Source organism: Scylla paramamosain, chromosome 3, assembly GCF_035594125.1.
Source record: "Scylla paramamosain isolate STU-SP2022 chromosome 3, ASM3559412v1, whole genome shotgun sequence".
In the NCBI taxonomy this organism is placed as follows: domain Eukaryota; kingdom Metazoa; phylum Arthropoda; class Malacostraca; order Decapoda; family Portunidae; genus Scylla; species Scylla paramamosain.
This window is the reverse complement of record NC_087153.1, coordinates 36,983,022-37,003,021: the sequence shown is the minus strand read 5'-3', so window position 1 is coordinate 37,003,021 and position 20,000 is coordinate 36,983,022. Positions and strand designations below refer to the sequence as shown.

General features: G+C 41.4%; 1 long non-coding RNA gene across 2 annotated transcripts in view; it reads left to right on the top strand.

Moving 5' to 3' along the window:
• LOC135094835 (uncharacterized) overlaps window positions 1-17,839 on the top strand; it is a 162,285-nt gene extending 144,446 nt beyond the window's left edge. For both annotated transcript variants that reach the window (XR_010263995.1, XR_010263993.1), the window contains exon 4: window positions 17,215-17,839. This is a non-coding gene — a long non-coding RNA (uncharacterized LOC135094835). The remainder of the gene's footprint in view (window positions 1-17,214) is intronic.
• The last annotated feature ends 2,161 nt before the right edge of the window (window positions 17,840-20,000 follow it).

Below are 20,000 nucleotides of genomic sequence, written 5' to 3'. Positions count from 1 at the left end.
GACTCTGCATAATTCGAAAGACAAAAGAAAAAGGGGTTAAACACACACACACACACACACACACACACACACACACACACACACACACACACACACACACACACACACACACACACACACACACACACACAGTTACTCTCTCAATTCTAATAAGGAAGAATGACACTGTAAGAGAGAGAGAGAGAGAGAGAGAGAGAGAGAGAGAGAGAGAGAGAGAGAGAGAGAGAGAGAGAGAGAGAGAGAGAGAGAGAGAGAGAGACTCAAGGTAATGAAGCTCTACAGGCATGAGTAATGAGGTCTTAAAGAATATATGGAGTAGCTGCCTTGGCTTGTATCAATATTTGGACAGGTGCAGTGCTTGGAGGAAGAAGTAAGGAGAGAGAGAGGGGGAGAGAGAGAGGGAGGGAGGGGGGAGAGAGGGATTGGAATATCGCAGGAATGAAGAGGAGGAGGAGAAAAGAGACAGGTGAAGAAGGGAAGAGGACTGGAATGTGATGATAAAACTGGGAAGTTTTAGAACAGGAGAGAAAGGTTGAGACGAGAGAAGGGAAGGAGAGAAGGTGAGAAGGGATGGTGTAAGGAATATGGAGAAAGTAAAGGGAGAGTAGTTATGAAAGAAAGGGGAGGAGAGATGATGAAGGTAGAGATAGTGAAAAGAGAATAAGAAAGGAGAAAGAGAGAAGGGATAGGAAGGGGAGTGAAGGAGGGAAGATGAATGGGAAGAAAAGGGAAGTAAAAGAAATGCTAACTTAGAAAATGAGGAAGGAAATGAAAGGGGAATAAAAAAAAATAGGAAAATAGATGGGGAGGATGGGAAGGAATTGGAATGATGATAGATGAAATGGAAGAATAAAAAAAAAGAAAGAAAAGAGGATAGGTAGAAAGAGAAAAAGTGATTAAGTAGATGAAATATTAAATAAAATAAGAAAAAAATAGACAAAAAAATATATAAATGCATTCAGAGAGAGAGAGAGAGAGAGAGCGAGAGAGAGAGAGAGAGAGAGAGAGAGAGAGAGAGAGAGAGAGAGAGAGAGAGAGAGAGAGTTTACAAGCAGGCCGTGTCAAGGTGATGGAAGGGAGTCCGATAAAAGTTATCTTGTGCTCTGAAAATTGCAATTCTGTTTACTTCGCATTTAAATATTTAGTTCATTCCTAAAAAAAAAAAAAAAAAAATCTCTTCATCGTTCTCTTCCCTATTTCTGAGCCTTGTCCTCCTTCCTTTTCGTCTTCGTCCTTATGTTTGCTGTCGTCGTCGTTTTTGTCATTGCCCTCCTCCTCCTCCTCCTCTTCCTCCTCCTCCTCCTCCTCCTCCTCCTCCTCGGCTATTCCTCTGCTTTATTCTATTTTGTCTTGTCATTTAGATCAATAGTAACAAATTTCCCGGCGTCTGTTTCTATTACTAGGTATTCCTCCTCCTCCTCCTCCTCCTCCTCCTCCTCCTCCTCCTCCTCCTCCTCCTCCTCCTCCTCCTCCTCCTCCTCCTCCTCCTCCTCCTTTTCCTCCTCCTCCTCCTCTTCTTTCTACATGCTGGTTTTATTCTACTACTACTACTACTACTACTACTACTACTACTACTACTACTACTACTACTTCTACCAACGCAGTTGTTACACATATCATACCGTATTACTTATAATTCTTTCTCCCGTTACCAAACCTATCTAAATAGCAGCAGGAATACAAAGAAAATAATAATAATACCTTAGAATACATCAGAGTAATTCAGCCTTGCGTTACTGTCTTTATCACTGTCATTGTCTTTTATCACCGTCTCTGTCTCTGTCTCACCATTGATTCGCATCGACTCAGGGCCTCTGGTCGAAGTAATGAATGGCCATGAAGGGGAGACAGCTATACTCGTGACATTGTGTAGTCTATATTCTGAAACACCACTGCGGCTCACCACCACTACTTTCAAAGGGGTCCAGGTGAAGTTACACGGGTTTTTCGAGGTATTTTTACGGGTCTAGTGATGTATTAACCCTTTCACTGGTATTAAGCATATCTTTCCCTAATCAATTAATATTCTGGGACATTTCTTCTCGTTCTACAGACACTTTCAAACATTAGACAGGCTAAAAATGTCTGTTTATTTTTTTAATCCGTCTTTCTTATAAGTGGTATTAGTGCTGTGAATTGCTGCATTTCGTAGTGGAAGGGTTAGCAAGACTTCTGCATTATCAACAGCAGGAACAATCTTAAGAACCCGGCTTATCATCTCTGTGAACTTTGAAAATATTTGTGATGAGAGAGCAGTGTTTTAGAGTATGGGTCTAGGAGTGAGGGAGCGTGAAGGTTTATTTCTGAGCGGGAAGTGCTGTCACCTTTATCATCTATCCATTTGTATTATTTCATTTGTCAGTGAGGCAGGTCAGAGGCATAGGGGCAGGGTAAAAAGATTGCTACATTTACGGTTCACACATAGTAAAGGGAAATGTTGGCTGATTTTGTTCCCTTACGTTGTTTGTATGTATTTGTTCGTTGTGGCTCGGGAAGAGATGTTTTTATTTATTGCATTGTGTATAGAACAATTGTGCACTGGCATAGTCATCTTTATCAGGTGCTTGGATGTGTATTTTTTAGTTAGGGATGAAATTGTATATTTTATTTTCAGTTACTGTAGTGTGTATTGATTAATTGACTTCATATGTGTAGAGTCACCTTTATTATTAAGCGCTGGTCTAAATACATATTGGCAAATCTTTCATTATTCAGTTACCTATTCTTTTATTTTTCATGTAGTTCTTATGTGTTGCTTAGTTTTGGGCCGGAATGTGATGATAAATACTTTTTGTTTAATTGATTGTGCTCTGGAGTATTCACCTTTAATATCAAGCTACCTATTTCTCTATTTTTAACCTCGTTGTTTTGTATTAGTTTTGAACAGAGCGGTGGTGCTGTGTTTAGTTACTGGTAGTTATTGAAGTGTTTATTGGGCCTTTCATTGATTCTCGCGTCCTCATATCGCGCCGTTAATCAAAGCAGGTGAGTGGCAGGTAAGGTCAGACTGCTGGACTGTGGTGTTTAGTAAAGTAAGGTTTGGAGTGGTTGACGCTATGAAATGATTACGTCTGTGAACTGTAAACACACACACACACACACACACACACACACACACACACACACACACACACACACACACACACACACAAACGCACACACGCTTCTGGAGTTCTTCTTTCCTGTCTATCTTTCCTCCTGCATACAACTTGAACTATTTCAGAAGAGAAGTATCAAGACACCTCAGAATCTCAATTACTTAAATTTTATTCTCCTATTTTTTTCTTTTTCTTTTCCTTTGTGAGGGATGGGGATTAGAAGCTGAGTTTTTTGTTTATTTATTTATTTTTTTCCCATTGGCCAGTCTTCATGACATTACTAGAGGTGGAGGGGAGGAGGAGAGGGGGAGGATGCAATGCCAGGCTGACTCTAGTGAAATTAAAATTCTCGACAAGCTGATTTCTGTCCGTGTGCGTGATTCTGGCGAGCTGCATTTGAATATTGTTGTAAATTTGGTATGGATGCCGCGCTGGGTCACCGTGTGTGTGTGTGTGTGTGTGTGTGTGTGTGTGTGTGTGTGTGTGTGGATGGGAGCGGATACTGTGCATATTTTAAAATTGTTTCAGTGCGGTGTGTATTTCGTGTGGTCATATATTTTAGCTACAGAATAACATATAAAAGACAATAATCCCTGTCTGTTTACGCAACACACACACACACACACACACACACACACACACACACACACACACACACACACACCTAGCAAGAAACATATACATTGCTTATATATTTTCTTTATAGTCGTTAGGGTGTCACGATAAATTGCGTAAAAAAACTCAAAACGAAATTCCATAAAGTGTGTGTGTGTGTGTGTGTGTGTGTGTGTGTGTGTGTGTGTGTGTGTGTGTGTCGTACAGTACCCACTTAATAACCCACGTTCTTAAGTGGTCCTGTCTCGCCTTTCATCTTTGTTACACGTTTTAGAACAAGTTTCCTCCATCCCAGCTGCCACTCTCAACCCTCCACTCCTCCCTCCTTTCCTTCTCTCCCTCCTCTTCCTTCTTTTCCTCCTTCCTTCTTTTCCTCCTTCCTTCTTTTCCTCTTTCGTTCTCTTTCTTCCTTTTCTTTCTCCTCTTTTGACCTGCTTATCTATCTGCTTTTACCCTTTTTTTCTCGGCCTTCCTGATTCCTTTGTCCTATTAGTTACCATTCCTATCTCTGTCTCTATTTCCTCTCTTTCCTCTCTTTCCTCTCCTTCCTATTCGTCATTTCTTGATATTCTGCAATTTTTCTCTTTTCTCATTTCTCTTTCATTGCTCCTCTATTCTCTTTTGTCTTTTGATTCTGATTTATCTTTTCTTCCCTCTTTCCTTTTCTTCTTTTTCTGCATCTAACTTCACTTTCATCCTAGTTTTACTCTTTTCTTGTTTTTCTTTTATGTATTTTTTTTTATCTTCTCCTCTTTTCATTTCTGTCTATTGAATATTATTTTTCTTCCCTTTTCTCTTTATTTATTTTCTTCTTCACTTTTCCTATTTCCATCTATCTCTTATTACGTATTCCTCGTTCATCTTTATTTTCTTCCTCTCTTCTTGTTTTATTTTTTTGTCTATTCTCCTTTTCCTCTTGCTGACGTTTCCTTAGTTATCATATCTTCTCTTTCCTGATCTTTCTTTCTGCTCTTCATTATCCTCTCTCTCTTTTCCCTCCTGTTCCTTTTCTTTCCTTTACTCTCACTCGTATTCTCTACTTTCATTCTCCTCCATTCCTCATCCTTTCCCCCTGTTCTTCATTATCTTTCCTTTTTTTCTTATTCCCTTATTCCTTTCTCCTTTCCTCCTCTCGCCCCTCTCCTCTCTCCATTAACTTCCCTTTTTTCCCTATTATCTCATTCCTTTCTCTTCCATTCCTCGATCCTCCCCTCGTTCTTCATTATCGTTCCTTTTTTTTTACTCCCTCATTCCTTCCTCCTTTCCTCCTCTCGCCCGCTCTTCCCTTTCCCTCAGGTAAAACTCCGTGGGTCAGGTGAGGCAGATAACCCTTTCCGTGTTGCTTTCCCACCTCTAGGCTCTCCATTATTGTGCTGCTAAGTGGGTCAGGTGATGAGAATGTCCCTGTGTGTAGTTTACCTGGGAGTGTGTATACCTGTCTCTGTCTTCCTGGCTTACCCTGTCGTGCCTCAGTCATGCTGTCTTGATGTTCCCGTCTCGATTTTCCTGTTTTAACGTTACTTCCTGTTTCAGCCTGTTTGCCTCGACCTTTCTTGCATCTTGTCGTCGTCCTTTTTTTTTTCGACCTTTTTTCCTTGACGTTCCTTACTCGACCGTACTCCTCCGATCTTTTTTTTTTTGCATTAACTTTCTCTTCTCGACCTTTCTTCTCTTCTCGACCTTCCTGCCTGACTCATCGTTCTCTCTTTGGCCTTCGTCTACCTCCTTACTCACCGTCATTTTTTTTTTCATTATGCTATTTTTGAAGCGCTTACTTTTATCGGTCTATTTATGACACTAAGTGGCCGTCTGACTGACACATACGTTCTGACTGGCGTACATAACACACACACACACACACACACACACACACACACACACACACACACACACACACACATACATACACGTATAAATGACTAAGGGCGCGGTTACCTAAGACGTGTTACCTTGGCTTAATCCCCTTGTTGCCTGATTAACCTTCAGCTGAACTCCAGAGCGAGGCGAGGCGGAGGAGCAAGGCGAGGCGAGGCAAGGCAAGGCGAAACGAAGGGGCGAGGCGAGAGGTGCAATGGTGCGTGTGGGTGTGTTGGGTGTGCTAATACGGCCTGGGAAGGATAATGAGAAGGCGTATGAATAAAAATGTAACTTTAATCCTTCCGTGGAACATGATAAGGTCTGGGAATGCATGTTTGTTTATTTTGTTTTTCATCCTATCACCTTTAACTTTTTCCTGTCATTCTGTCATAAGGAATCGCTAAACTTTTGACTAATTTTCACACTCATTCAATACAAAGCGTCATCCTCTTACACATTTTTTCTCCCTCGCATGTTGATTCATGCGGGCCATTCATCACGGAGATAAGGAGGACGAGGAGACCAGTTAAAGAACACAAAAGATGATGGAAGCTCAGAGAGAGAGAGAGAGAGAGAGAGAGAGAGAGAGAGAGAGAGAGGGGGGGGGGTTGAATATCTAGGAGCAAGGGAAGGGAAGTAAGGGAGAAGGGGAGATAGACAAGGAAAGTTAAGGAGTGTGACTCAGAGAAGGGCAGCCAAAGGCGTGTCTGAGAGATGAAACTAACTTGGCTCTCTCTCTCTCTCTCTGTCTGTCTCTCTCTCTCTGTCTCTCTCTCTCTCTCTCTCTCTCTCTCTCTCTCTCTCTCTCTCTCAGGCCACAGAGATCATCAGCCGAATTCTCGATCGTTTTATTTTCTTAATAACGTAGGAACCTCGTTAATCTGTCACTAGAACCATAAAAAAAAACACAAAACCCTGTAACTTCAACAAGACCCTTCTGAAACTAGTGAAGGTGAAGCGCAGAGGTGGTTTAGCATATGTCTTTATTAGTGCGAAAGCGTGTGCGTAGCGAGACGAAGAGGACGCTTGAGTGGGTAGGGGGAAGGAAGACTCCCTTAGATGACAGCTGTGTGATAGGCGCTTTGCGTGAGGTTACATTACACGCGTGGCGGATCAGACGGGAGTAGAGGCGGTGAGGGTGACGGTGATGGCGTGTAGAGTGGCCTAAGGGTGACTGTATGTGATGAGAAGCGTGTATAGACGTGATATCGTGGTGGGGTGGAATTAAGTAATGTCACGCTAACCTGTGCTATTTCTCCTTAATTTTTAATCCTGTGATATGGCAGAAAAAAAAAAGTTCATGTTTTCAAAGGATACGCAAATCAGAGGAGGAACCTTTGAGGGACAGCGGGTATAGACGTAGTGTTGTGATGGAGAGGCGTTAAGTAATTTGTCACGTTCATTTCTACTATGAATTTTACTCTCAATTTTTAGTCTTGATATAGCAAAAAAAAAAAAAAAAAAAAAAGTTACGAGTATTTAGCACGTTATCAAAGGAGATTGTCAGATCAGAGGAGTAATGTATGAGGAACAGCGTGTATAGACGTGGTGGTGCGGTGGTGGGGAGGAGTTAAGTAATCAAACACGTTCCTTTCTAATATTTACCCATCAATACCAAGTTCTGTGAGGTAGCAAAGTTAATCAGCTCTCACGTTTTTGAATAGAGATTGTGAGGGTTTCAATGAGGGGAAATGCTAATCACAGCGGTGTCGTGGTGGTCAGAGGGCAAGTGTCTTTTCAGTCACTACTGTTTAGCATTTTCTTTAATTCTAAATCTTATAATATGCTGAAAACTTATGCTGTAACGTTTCATCACTCCCTCATCCCTTTGTTTCTCCACACCTTCACCTTTTAACACTGCTTTCCTCTAACATTCCCATTCTTTCTCTTCGCCACTCGATCTCTATCTCACATTACCTCTGCTCCCTCACCTTTAGCCCTCCCGTTCCTGGGGCTCCCTAACTCACACTCCCTCCTCCAATACCTCCCTCCCTCACATACACTTCCTTAATCACCCATCATTTAGCTCTCTCATCCCTAGAAGACTTGAAAAATCAGATGAATCATTATTGAGGAAAATGCTCATTGAGGTGTTGCGGTTGTCAGAAGTCGTGCAATTAGTCACGTTCACTTCTACTGTGTTTCTTATTTTTCCTGAATTGCAACTAATGTGATGTGCTGAAAATCTGACAGTTCTCACGTTTCTGAGAGGAGAGTGTGAGAAAATCAGAGGACATGAGATTAACCTGTCACTCACTTGTATTTTTTCCTTTTTAGCATTTTCTCTCAGTTTAAAATCCTAAAATATAATGAAAATCTATAACTTCTCACGTTTTGAAAGGAGAGAAATAGACGAACTCTAAAAGCAATTAAAGTGAGCACAGGAAAACTAGACAGACGCTAAGATCAACGGAAATGAGCGTAGGAAAACTAGACGAATGCTGAAAACAATTTAGATGAACATAGAAAAAACTAGGAAAACGCAAAAAAAGAAGAAAAAAAAATGAAGTGAGCATAGGAAAAAAAAAAAAGCTAAACAGTACAAATGAGAGTGTACTTATTACTCTACTACTGCCCGTGACTGTACGTAGCTTAGAGAATTACAACGGAGGCTCAGGTACTGGCGAGGTTGTGGTGGTGGTGGTGGTGGGACGTGAGGGAGTGTGGAGCCCCAGTCATCACACAGCGGCAGCCTCGTCTCGGTGGTAACATTTGCTATTCTAAGACACTCACGACTGATGCAAGGGATAAGTGAGTTACCTGCAGGAGGAGGAGGAGGAGGAGGAAGAGGAAGAGGAAGAAGAGGTGGTGGATTAAAGAAATGAGGAATAAAAAACAAACAATGAACGAGGGAAGATGATGAAAGTATAGTAAGCAATAATAGATGCAGGGAGACGATAAGGAGGAAGAGAAGGATGAGTTGGATTAGAAGAATGAGGAATAGAAAGAGACACTATCTGAGAGAGAGATTGGATGAATGGAAGATAAGAAGCAAGGGAAAGGAGAAGTAGAAGTAGTACTAGAAGGAGGAGCAGAAGGAGAACAAAGGAAGGAGAAGAACGGAACCGCAACGAGGAGGTGGAAGTGGCAGGTGAGACGGGAAAAGATGCGTTAGGAAAGAGGAAGAGGAAGACGGATAATCACATCACCCGACTCTCGTCCCTCTCGATGAAAACAAGATACTGAAGCGATACCTGGAAATAACTAGGTCTAGATGACACACACACACACACACACACACACACACACACACACACACACACACACACACACACACACACACACACACACACATACACACTCAGTCATAAGTCGCTATCAGTTATTTATGTGATATTGTCTGTAACATAAGACATACCATTGCTGGGAGAACACGATATAATGTAAACGGAATGTTGAGAAAGTGTATTTGGTGCCAGAAGGTAAACTTGAGTGTGAGGTAAGGAAGGGAAGTGAGACTTTGTTGAAGAGAGACGTTTCAAGGCGTACTTTTTTTTTTAATTGATTGTTTAAGGATTTTTTAACTTTTTTTTTTTTTTTTTTTTTAGGAGTGTTTATCATACCTTTTCCGAGAATGATATTGCTTTTAGTCTACTTTCCATGTGCATGAAAAGAAAATAGTGTTCTTTTTATAATCCTTGGCCAGAGCATTACATGAAAAAAAGATGTTCAGTACGTGTAGCCAGCAGATTAATATCACCCTTGCTGAATCTATTAAAACCATAAAAAGAAACATTATTATCATTGTCAGCAGCATCATCACAATTGTCAGTTTGATTTAATTGCTGGAAACATTTATCCTCCAGTTTCCTCCTCTTATCTACGCCGAAAAATTTCTCTTCCATAGCACCGTAGCAAAATTTCATACTTCATCTCTCCTTCGTGTTCTGAGTCTGCCCTGAAGATGGTAGAGTCGTACACTGAGAAAAGAACAATCGTACACAAAGTTATTGAAGAGGAGGAAGTAATCACGAAAAATGTCAAACTTCAGAGATACGGCGATGGAAAGAATCAGCCCTTGAGATTGTAAGAGAGACTGTAAAGGAACCACAGACTTGTTTGAGGCAGTCGAGTTTGTACTGTGGTAAAATATGAGAGCCGAAAAGTTGGCTATTGGAGATAACAGTGAAGGCATCGACTGTTGGTAGAAGAGGAAGGTCGCCATAAAGTTGAAAATAATCATGAGATACATAAAAACTGGTGAAAAATCAGAATGGCTTCTCCCAGTGAGTAATGATAAGAAATGATAAAAAATGAAGACGATTTATTGATAAGAGTCTCGCTGGAAACTTTGACAAAAACTAGACTAAACTAAACTAAAATTGAGGCATTCGTCGAAAATTGAATGTTTAACAGGTGAATGCAGTCTTCATTTTGGATTGTCTTCTTTGTTTAACCTTTTCAAGTGACGTATTAGTGCCTTCTCCCATCATTGCGCTCCTGGCCAGCCTCCTTCACGCAGAAAAGTGAATAAGAATTTAAGAAAAGTCAAAAGGGAGGGATTGGAATACGAGATTACAAAGCAATACCGTAAAGAGTTCTAGAATGGCAGTAAAAAAAAAAATCTTGAAGTGAAGGATAATTGTAAGCTCTCAGGTGACCAATCATGGAACTTCAGCAGCTGACCATTACGAACTTGACCGTTAGATTAGATTACATTCCCCAGTCGAGGCTTCATCCGGGAATCAATCATGTCATATAGAGAAATCACAGGAACTGCCACATAAGATTAGCCTGTCACTCAATCCTATCTTAGTGTTTTCTCTCAATTCATGTTCCTATAATATACTGCAAATTTATTACTTCTCAGGCTTTGAAAGGGAGCAAGTGAAGATACGAGAAAAATCAAGAATGAAGCAAAACCAGACAAACGCTAAACAGTGGAAGTGGAGGTTTTCTGGCTTCTTGTAACTTTTCTCATGCGCTTATGTTCTTATGTTCCTAAGTCCGTCATGTGCAAAGGATGGCACTGTTTGTGGTCCATGTTAGAGAAGACGCATCGACATATTAAGCGAAAAAAATGCAGAAAATAGTAAAACTGAGATGCGTGACTGTACTTAATGTCAGGGAATCAGGGGCAGCAGTCTTTCCTCCTGAGAACACTAGAAAGCAGCAGCACCGTCACATGTTATTTATTGTCTTTGTTTCCGCCGCTGATTGCTCGACTTACTCCCGTCACGCCTCGCTGGGTGCGGCAGAGCACCTTTGTATTCCTACCAGGACCAATTTCCTTAGGAGATACTGACTAATACTGATATAAATGATCTTGGTAGAAATCATTAGGAATATGAAGTCTGTTTGCCATATGATAAGAACCAGGCGGGAATACGAACAGCAAACAGCCGGTGGGAGCTTCATTCAATAAGTGTTACAATATTGGCGTGTTCCCAGAAGATGACAATAAATATGAGATGGGAATTTCGAGCTGTAAAAGAAATACTAAATAAGATCGACCTTTGTGCCGCTGGAGAAGATGGAGAAGTGACGATGATGATATAGAAGTGAGTAACAGGAAATGATGAAATTGACTGTGGGAGTTGATGTGTATCACAAATAAACACACTCATATGAAGAAGCCACAATCTGACCTTGCTATAAGTAAGAGGAAGGAAAAATATCCAGAAATATAGCTTCAAAACCACAGCGAGAATGAAACTTTTTAACTGCAGCCTTGACTCCCGGAAGCAATAAACACGAGCAACTGTATGTGCTTCAAATATAGATGAATTCAGAGAAGCTTTGACGAAGCAACATTATTAGAAGGAACATAGAAAGCCTCACGTATTGCTGTAAAATTCTTGTAAACTTCAAATAACTTAGGTAATCCTGTGAAATTGAGGTAGGTGATACACACACACTCTCTCTCTCTCTCTCTCTCTCTCTCTCTCTCTCTCTCTCTCTCTCTCTCTCTCTCTCTCTCTCTCTCTCTCTCTCTCTCTCTCTCTCTCTCTTTCTCGTCCCACAAAATCACTTTCGCAAACTTAATTTCAAGGTTTACTCTCCTGTCTCTCTTTTACTCTTCCTTGCTTGCTTGCTTTCCCACACCTTTTTTCTTGTTCCTCTTTCGTATTTTCCGTTTTGTATTTTTTTTCGTAGTTATTCTCCTCCCTTGATTTTCTCCAGTCTTTTCTTTTTTTTAGGTTCTTATCTAAATTTCTTACTTGTTTGATTTATTCGCATCGTTTTTGTATGTTGACTGTTATTTCTGTTATAAATATTTTCCAATTTTTTGTTTATTTATACAATTTCCTTATTTACTTTTTATTTATTTATTTTTTCATTTCTTGACTTCCTTCGTCCGTCTGAGATTCTTTCAATATTTTTAACTTCTGGCTTGTTTTTGTTTGTTTTCTTATTATTTCTCTCTCTCTCTCTCTCTCTCTCTCTCTCTCTCTCTCTCTCTCTCTCTCTCTCTCTCTCTCTCTCTCTCTCTCTCTCTCTCTCTCTCTCTCTCTCTCTCTCTCATCTAGTCCATTCTTTTATCTTTCTTTCTCCATTTTCTATCTTATCCTAGATTTTCTGTTTTCCTTTTTTACCGTCCTCCCTTTTTTTATATCTTCTCGGCATCTGATGCTCCTTCTTCATTCTACTCTTTTCCAACTCCAACATTAATTTTCTTTATTTTCGTCTATTTCTGTCAACTTTCCTTTCTTTTTAACATGTCCTTACTTTCCTACCCTTTTCCAACTCCAAACTTTTTCATATTTTCATCCCCTTTTTGTCAACCAATCTTTTCTTTCCATGTTCTTAATTTTCTAACCTTTTTTTTTTTCCTGGCATTTCTTTTCTAAATCTTACTTTTTACCTCGCGTTTTCCTGCCATCGCTTCTTGTTTATCCTCGCTGCCTCCTTCAGCCTCCCTGCTCCTGCCACCTCGCCTTTCTCCACGGTGGGTAACAAGGTCCAGGGGAGAGATGTGGCTGAGATAAGGCACCTACCACCTGTTGATTGCCGCTAGGAGGACGTGAGAAGCGTGCTGTTTGTCTGTTACTCTGAACCGTATTCTGAATCATTATCTCACCACACCTTCACTACATTCAGAAGGCTCCTGTTGATGTAGCATTGTTTTTTTTAAGAGTGTTTTTTATAGTTCTAGTGACAGGTTGATAAGATTTCTACATTATTAACTAGGGAATTACTCTTGAGAACACGGCTAATAATTTCTGTGGCCTTTGAGAATTAGTGGTGGTAAGATAACAAAGAGTTCTGGCTACGGGTCTCTTTCTCTCTCTTTTCTCTCTTGTATCGTCAGGAGGGAGTTTCATTATTATCCTGTTTTTTTTTCTGTGACAGCTTTCCATGAGGGCACACCATTACCTCGCCACAATTGTCTTCATTATGCTGTTATACCTTTGTGTGTGTGTTTGTGTGTGTGTGTGTGTGTGTGTGTGTGTGTGTGTGTGTGTGTGTGTGTGTGTGTGTGTGTGTGTGTGTGTGTGTCTGTGTGTTTCTCTCTTTTTTCGTGTTTCTGTCTAGATTGCTTGTTCTTTCTCCTTTTGTTTGTCTATATTTGGTGTTCTGTTCGTGTTAACGTGTGTGTGTGTGTGTGTGTGTGTGTGTGTGTGTGTGTGTGTGTGTGTGTGTGTGTGTGTGTGTGTGTGTGTGTGTGTTTGGTTACTTGTGCTGTTTCATTCTCTCTCTCTCTCTCTCTCTCTCTCTCTCTCTCTCTCTCTCTCTCTCTCTCTCTCTCTCTCTCTCTCTCTCTCTCTCTCTCTCTCTCTCTCTCTCTCCATCACCCAAAGTTTGTCACCTGAACGCATTTTTCTTCATCTTCCTTCACTTCACTTCGCCTAGTTAAGAATTTTTTTTTTCCGGTTTTTTGTCCCTCGCGTGTTGCTTTGATTTCTCCTGTTTCCCGTCATTGTTGTCTTCCTTTTATCGTCATCCTCTTCCTTTTCCTCTCATTTTTCATCTTATTTTTCTCATTTTTACTTTTTTTTATCTTTTTCCTTTTCTTTTTTGTCTTTTTTCCTCCTCCTCCGTCCTCTCCATTGATTTCTCCTCTTTTCCGTCGTTATCTTCGTCGCCGTTGTTGTCCTTCTTTTCTTTTATCCTTGTCCTCTTCTTTTCCTCCTTCCCTTCATTTTTCTCCTATTCTACTTTTTCCTCCTCCTTTTTTTTTTTTTTTTTTTTTTTTCCTTCCTGCTCTTCCTCCTCCTCCTTTTCCTCCTCCTCCACCCTCACGATTTGTTTGCTTCTCTGTGGTATTATCGTTGCTATTGCCATCCTCCTCCTTCCTCCCCACTTCCTCCACCTGCTTCTCCTTTCCTTCCCATTTCCTCCTCCTCCTCTTCCTGGAACTCACGCAACGAGGAATCAAGCAGAAGGACACATAAGAAGAGGTTTAGCATGAAGTCATTTGCTCATCGGAGTCATCATTGGTTGGATTTACCTTCCGCTTTGTCTCTCAGCACACTCGAGGGGTGATATCAGATCCACCCTCATCCACGCACTCTGCTAAGCCAACTGCTGCGTGATCTTTTTGTAAGCTATCAGAGTACAAGAGGATGAGAATTTTATATACCTATGATTGTAAATGGTAAGATGCAACTCAAGGAAAGTTTATGTATAGTTTTTTATTTATTTATTTATTTATTTATTTATTTATTCAGGAGAACGTGCATTGTGAGACTTTTCTTTCTTCGTATTTGGATTGTAAGACGTTATATACCTAAGAGAAAGTTTAGATGTACTTTTTATTTATTTATCTACTTTTTTTTTCAGAATGTGCATTGTGTTTCTTTGAGTGTAGATTATTATTATTATCATTTATTTTTTTCTTTGGTTTACGGCTTGGTGGTGTGTGGGAGGCTGTAAAGGGTACTGTGTGCTATCAATGAGCAGAGCTTTTAAAATGTAAGCCGTGAATTTTTCTGAAGCTTTTGTAGCCTTTGATGAATATTCATAACTCGGGAGAAACATGTGTAGGTTCAGAAACGAGAGTTATGGAAGAAAGAAGTCAAGGCTCTGCAGGGAGGAAGAATATTCTGTTAGAGTTAGCTAGAGATCCGCAGGGGAGAGGAGAATGGGAAGAGGGAAGGAGAGTGGGAGGGAGAGTTGCTTTAACACAGGAGGGACAGGGAAAATTTTATGCAAGTAGAGAGAGGGAGAGAGTGAGAGATGTGGTTCTGTTGATAGTTAATGGCTGTAGGGCAGTTGGGAGGAGTTCACAGAGGGAAGGGATACTTTTGCTGCACCAGAAAATGTTTGCATTGTGTGGTATTCAACTTTCCTCTGCTGCAACATTTCACATTGTCCACTAAGGTAATTAAAAATACGAGGAACATTCCAAGAACTCTGGTGAAGTATTTGCTGTGCGTGAGTGTGCTGTATTGTTTTGCCAGCCGTGCATAGAGAGAGAGAGAGAGAGAGAGAGAGAGAGAGAGAGAGAGAGAGAGAGAGAGAGAGAGAGAGAGAGAGAGAGAGAGAGAGAGAGAGAGAGAGAGAGAGAGAGAGAGAGAGAGAGAATGAAAATGAAAATGAGAGTCAGTCTTTATTTTCATCAGCTTTATACTGAATGCGAATGAACAATGTCAAAATGTATATAAAACTTTGATAAATTGTTTGTGTTGGACGATATTGCTTTACCTGTTGGCTTTATTAAGAGAAATCCGGTCTTTATTTTCATTGACTTCATACGGAATAAGAAAAAAAGAAAAGTTAGATAAAATGTGAAGAAAACTCTGATAAACTGTTTACTTTGGACGATTATGTTTATTGTTTTATCTGTTGGCTTTATAAAGAGAGAATCGTCCTTGACTTTTTCACTAACTTGTTATAGAATGAAATAAAGCTAAACACGACCAAAACTCATAAACTGTTTGCTCTTTATGATGATGTACATTGTTTTGCTTTATCTCTCAGCTTTATAAAGAGAGTATCGTCCTTTACTTTCCCTAACTTGATATAGAATACGAAAAAAAAATATATAAATAAATAAATAAAAGCTACACGTGATAAAATCTCTATTAAACTGTTTGCTCTTGACGATTATATACAATGGGGGGTCTTAACTTTCACTAACTTGATATAGAATGCGAAAAAAGAAAAGCTACATTCGACAAAATCTCTCATAAGCTGTTTGACGATTATTTACAATGGCGGGGTGTCTAAAAGCGTGTCTCGTGAAAATTGTAGCAGCATTCAGGCGACAGAATAAACATGTGGTACTAGTATGTTCCTTAGTACATCAAACGCACGATTGGCAGCACTGACTTGAGTAGAATCCTTAATAACGGAGATAAAACCAATACGTTAAAGTCGATTCTTGCCAGTGTTAGGGTAGCTGCTTCACTTTCACTGTCCCCGCCATATTCCCCGTATTTGAATGGTTTGTATGGCTGGTTTTCAGACAGATACATGTTTCATATCTATCTAACCCTTTGAGTACCACGATTTTAGCTCAGTTTTTACTCCGGATGCCATTACAAACGTGTATTGATTTTTTAAGGTGATTTTCTTGTAATGAAGGTACCAAAGATTACCTCTAGCAACCCATCAGCCAGCATTATATCTCCGTCTGCACCTTTCCTGATTAATAATTGGTGAGTTTGTGAAACTTAGAAAGTGTCTTTGGCAGGGGAGTGATAGTTTGAACAGTGGGGTGGTTAGGACCTGTTGCGTGGGGGTGTTTCTTAACTACTATTACTCCTTTCGGCTGCTCCCATTACGGTTCACCACAGCGGTCATCGTTCTCCAATACTGTCGGTCTCCTGTGCCTTCCTCTGTCACACCCACCGCTTGCATGTCATCTTTCACTGCATCCATCTCTTTGATCTTTCTCTCTTCCTTCTGCCGGGTAGTCCATTTGCTGCATCCTTCTTGGTAATGTTAGTATTTAATGAAGTTCCACCCACGATTAGCATTATGTATAACACAAATAAGAGCCAAGGTTGGGGACTTCAATAGGGTAAGGTGATGGGCACTACCTCTCCTGCAGGCATAACTCGGCCGCTGAGGGATTGGAAGCCGCGACCCTCGGATTACGAGTCTAAAAACTGAGCTTTCCCCGCCCTCAATCGATCCTTTAGCTTGATGCCCTCTGCTTACCCGTGGCTTTTTTGGGGAGTCTATATCTTAGTCCGGTATCACGGTGTAAATAGCCCGAACTGACGTGTTATTTGCTGCGGTTTTACTGATTAAGGTTTGTATCATATCGCAAACAAAGCCGTGGGGTTATTATGAACTCTTATAGGAACAATGACAAATGAAGCTTAAGGATTCCACGCCTGCCAGCCACGATGTTATGGCAGTGGACGCGCTTTCATAAGGATTCAGGCATTTAATTTATTCATCGCGACACGACTTTATAGAAACGCATTGTACATTATTTTATTACCATTAGCTGTTGTTGATGGCTTTACAAAGAGAGAGTAAAGAGAGAATCGACCCTTTATATTCAGGACCTTGACGCAGCATGCAAACACAATCCCTGCCTGGACGTCCCGCAGCGGCGCCGTGATGGCAGCGCGGCGAGGCAATTGTTATGAACGTGCTGCTGTTGTGTGTCCATGAGAATTTATTTTATTACACCAACGCATGTAACCGACGCAGCAAATACTATTTTTTATTCATTTTTTATTTTTGTGAGTTTGCCTTTGGTGTGCCTTCAGTGTTGAGGTTTATTTATTTAATTTTTTTGCAGGAAACTGTGAAGGGAGTTTGGCTTTCCCTCCCTTACTCCCTTCGCGGCAGACCTCACCAGGTATCAATAAGGCCAAGAAGGAAGAGTGTCACTGAGAGAAAGAAAACGTAATAAGGACATGAGAATGATGGCAGAAGTAATATCAATCGTGCAGGAGGTGAGAGGAGCAGCTTGAAGGGGCATGGACATGTGGCCAGGAGGGAAGAGGATGACCCTGTGAAGGTGACATGGGGGAGCCAGGTGGAGGGACAGGAACAAAGGAAAGACAGAGGCTTAGATGGAGAGGTGGAATTCAGAGAGGTATGAGACAGCTGGACCTGGAGAAAGAGGACACACAAGACAGAAGATACTGGCGGGACCATATAAGACCGGACGACCTTACTAGGGATTAATAAAGCAAAGAAGAAGAAGAAGAAGAAAAAAAGAAAAAAATACTGATATAAGTGTTGTTTTAATGTTTGCATAAAGTATCTGAGGCCTTGTGGTGGAGGTACAAAGGGAGGGAATCACGGAAGATGGAAGGGAAATCTCTTCCTGCTTCTGTATTTCCTTCTGCCTTTGATTTGAACTGTATGAAGAGGGAGACTTTAAGACGCTTATCATTAAATTTTGATAACCATTTTGACTTCACTCTTTGGTGACTAGTACCTTCAGTGAGCCTTTTTAATAGAATTTGTGTTGCCCTAAGCCTGAGTCTCCTTATATATGAAAAAAAAAGTCATAAGGGCGCCATCTCCTGACACCAGGGAAGTGGGGAAAGAAAAAGAACAAGAACAAGAACAAAAACTCTAAAAGAAGACTTAAGATCGTGTAGCTTATCACAAACACCATCGCAAGGAATCACACATCTGCTTCTGTTTGTTCTATCTTTGTGTTCCATTATGCTTCACGCTTCTCTCAGTAAGGGTGGACACGAGAGCATCACAAAAGGGGAGCCGCCAGACACTCAGTAGGCCTACACGCTCCAGATCTGGCGGAGAAGGAGGAGGCTTCTGAGGATTGACAAGGTGTGGAAACTGCAGAACTATTGATTAACAAGTTAGGTAACCTCATTATGAGTTAACAAGCTGGATGTTACATGAAGTTCTTGTATCTATAGTTATCGCCGTCGTCATCATTATACCTCTCCTCCTCCTCCTCCTCCTCCTCCTCCTCCTCCTCCTCCTCCTACTTTAAGGGATGGTGGGTGGGGAGGAAACTTCTGTACTATCGTGTCTCTCCCACTAATAACCCACAGTAGTTACCCAAACATCCAGGCAAATACACCACGATCTGTTGCTGTTTGGACTTCCTTTGTATTTCTTTGTAATCCTCCTCCTCCATCTCCCTCCACCACCACCTCGGCCCCGTCCACCTCCTCCACCTCTCTTCTGTACCCTCCTGCTCTTCCTCCAGCTTCCACTTTTCCCCCTCCGCTCCGTCTCCTGCTGGCGGTGGTGAAGCTGCCTGTCCCTGAGTTACGTTCGCTGGGTAATGGAATTGTAGAGGTGGGCGGATTCAAGTCCCCGCGGCAGTAAGTTGGTCGCGGGCCCGGCGTGCGTGACCCCGATTCCCGCCGCCACTGCCCTTAAAAAAAAAAAAAGAAAAAAAAAAACGATCCTCGCAATATTGTACTTTTCACCCCACCTCCACCACCACCACCACCACCACCACTTCACCTTCCAGTGGTTGTGTGTCAGTACTGCTTGGGATTTAAACTGCTTGATAAAGGAGGAAGAGAGAGGAAGTGGGTGAGAGAGGAGTGAGGGAGGAGTGAGATAGGTGAGGGTGAGTACGGGTGGAGCCTTAATTAATTGCATTCCAGGTGAGGGCAGGTGAGGAGGAGGATGACAGGTAAGGAGGGGGAGAGACGGGGGAGGTAGGAAGGATGAAAGGGGAGAGAGGGAAAAAAAGGGAACAGTGAGAGAGATAGGGAGTAGGAGAGGCTGAAAGGCGAGTAGGGAGGGAGGGAAGCAGGAAACAGGGAGGTTAGGTGTTGGGACGTAGGTAGGGAGAGGAGGGAGTGGTCGGAACATGGGGCAGGTAGTCAGGTAGAAGAGGCTGAAAGTGGAGCTCCAAGACGCAAGGTACGGTGTTGTTTGGGAGGAGGTAGGGAAGAAAATAGTCGTTTGGGTACCTTAGGAAACTCATTACTAGGTTACATTCGGTTGGCAGCGGTTTTAGGAGGGATTGTATAGCTTGTTGGTAATACTGCAAGAGAGAGAGAGAGAGAGAGAGAGAGAGAGAGAGAGAGAGAGAGAGAGAGAGAGAGAGAGAGAGAGAGACTTTCAAGAATCGTTGCCATAAAGGGAATGTGGAAAGATAATGTTGAAAGTCTTCCTTCTCTCTTTATTTTTCCTTATCTTACATTCCTTCCTGATTCCCTTCCTTCCTTCACTCCTTCCTGCCTCTCTTTAATTTTTCCTCCCATTCCGTACAACTTTCCTCCTCTCACTTTTTCCTTGCCTTCTTCCATTTCTCCTTCCTTTCTTCTTTCTTTCACTGAACCTCACATTTTTTTCCTTTATGACATCGATCCTTGTAATTCTCTCTCTCTCTCTCTCTCTCTCTCTCTCTCTCTCTCTCTCTCTCTCTCTCTCTCTCTCTCTCTCTCTCTCTCTCTCTCTCTCTCTCTCTCTCTCTCTCTCTCTCTCTCTCTCTCTCTCTCTCTCTCTCTCTCAAATGGTGGCGGGCATTTCAGAAGATATAAAAAGGGATTAAATATGATGAAAAACGGTATTACTCTAAGGAGGCCTACAAATAATTAATGGCGGAAGATTGGTTAGGTCTATGGCAGTATTACTTTT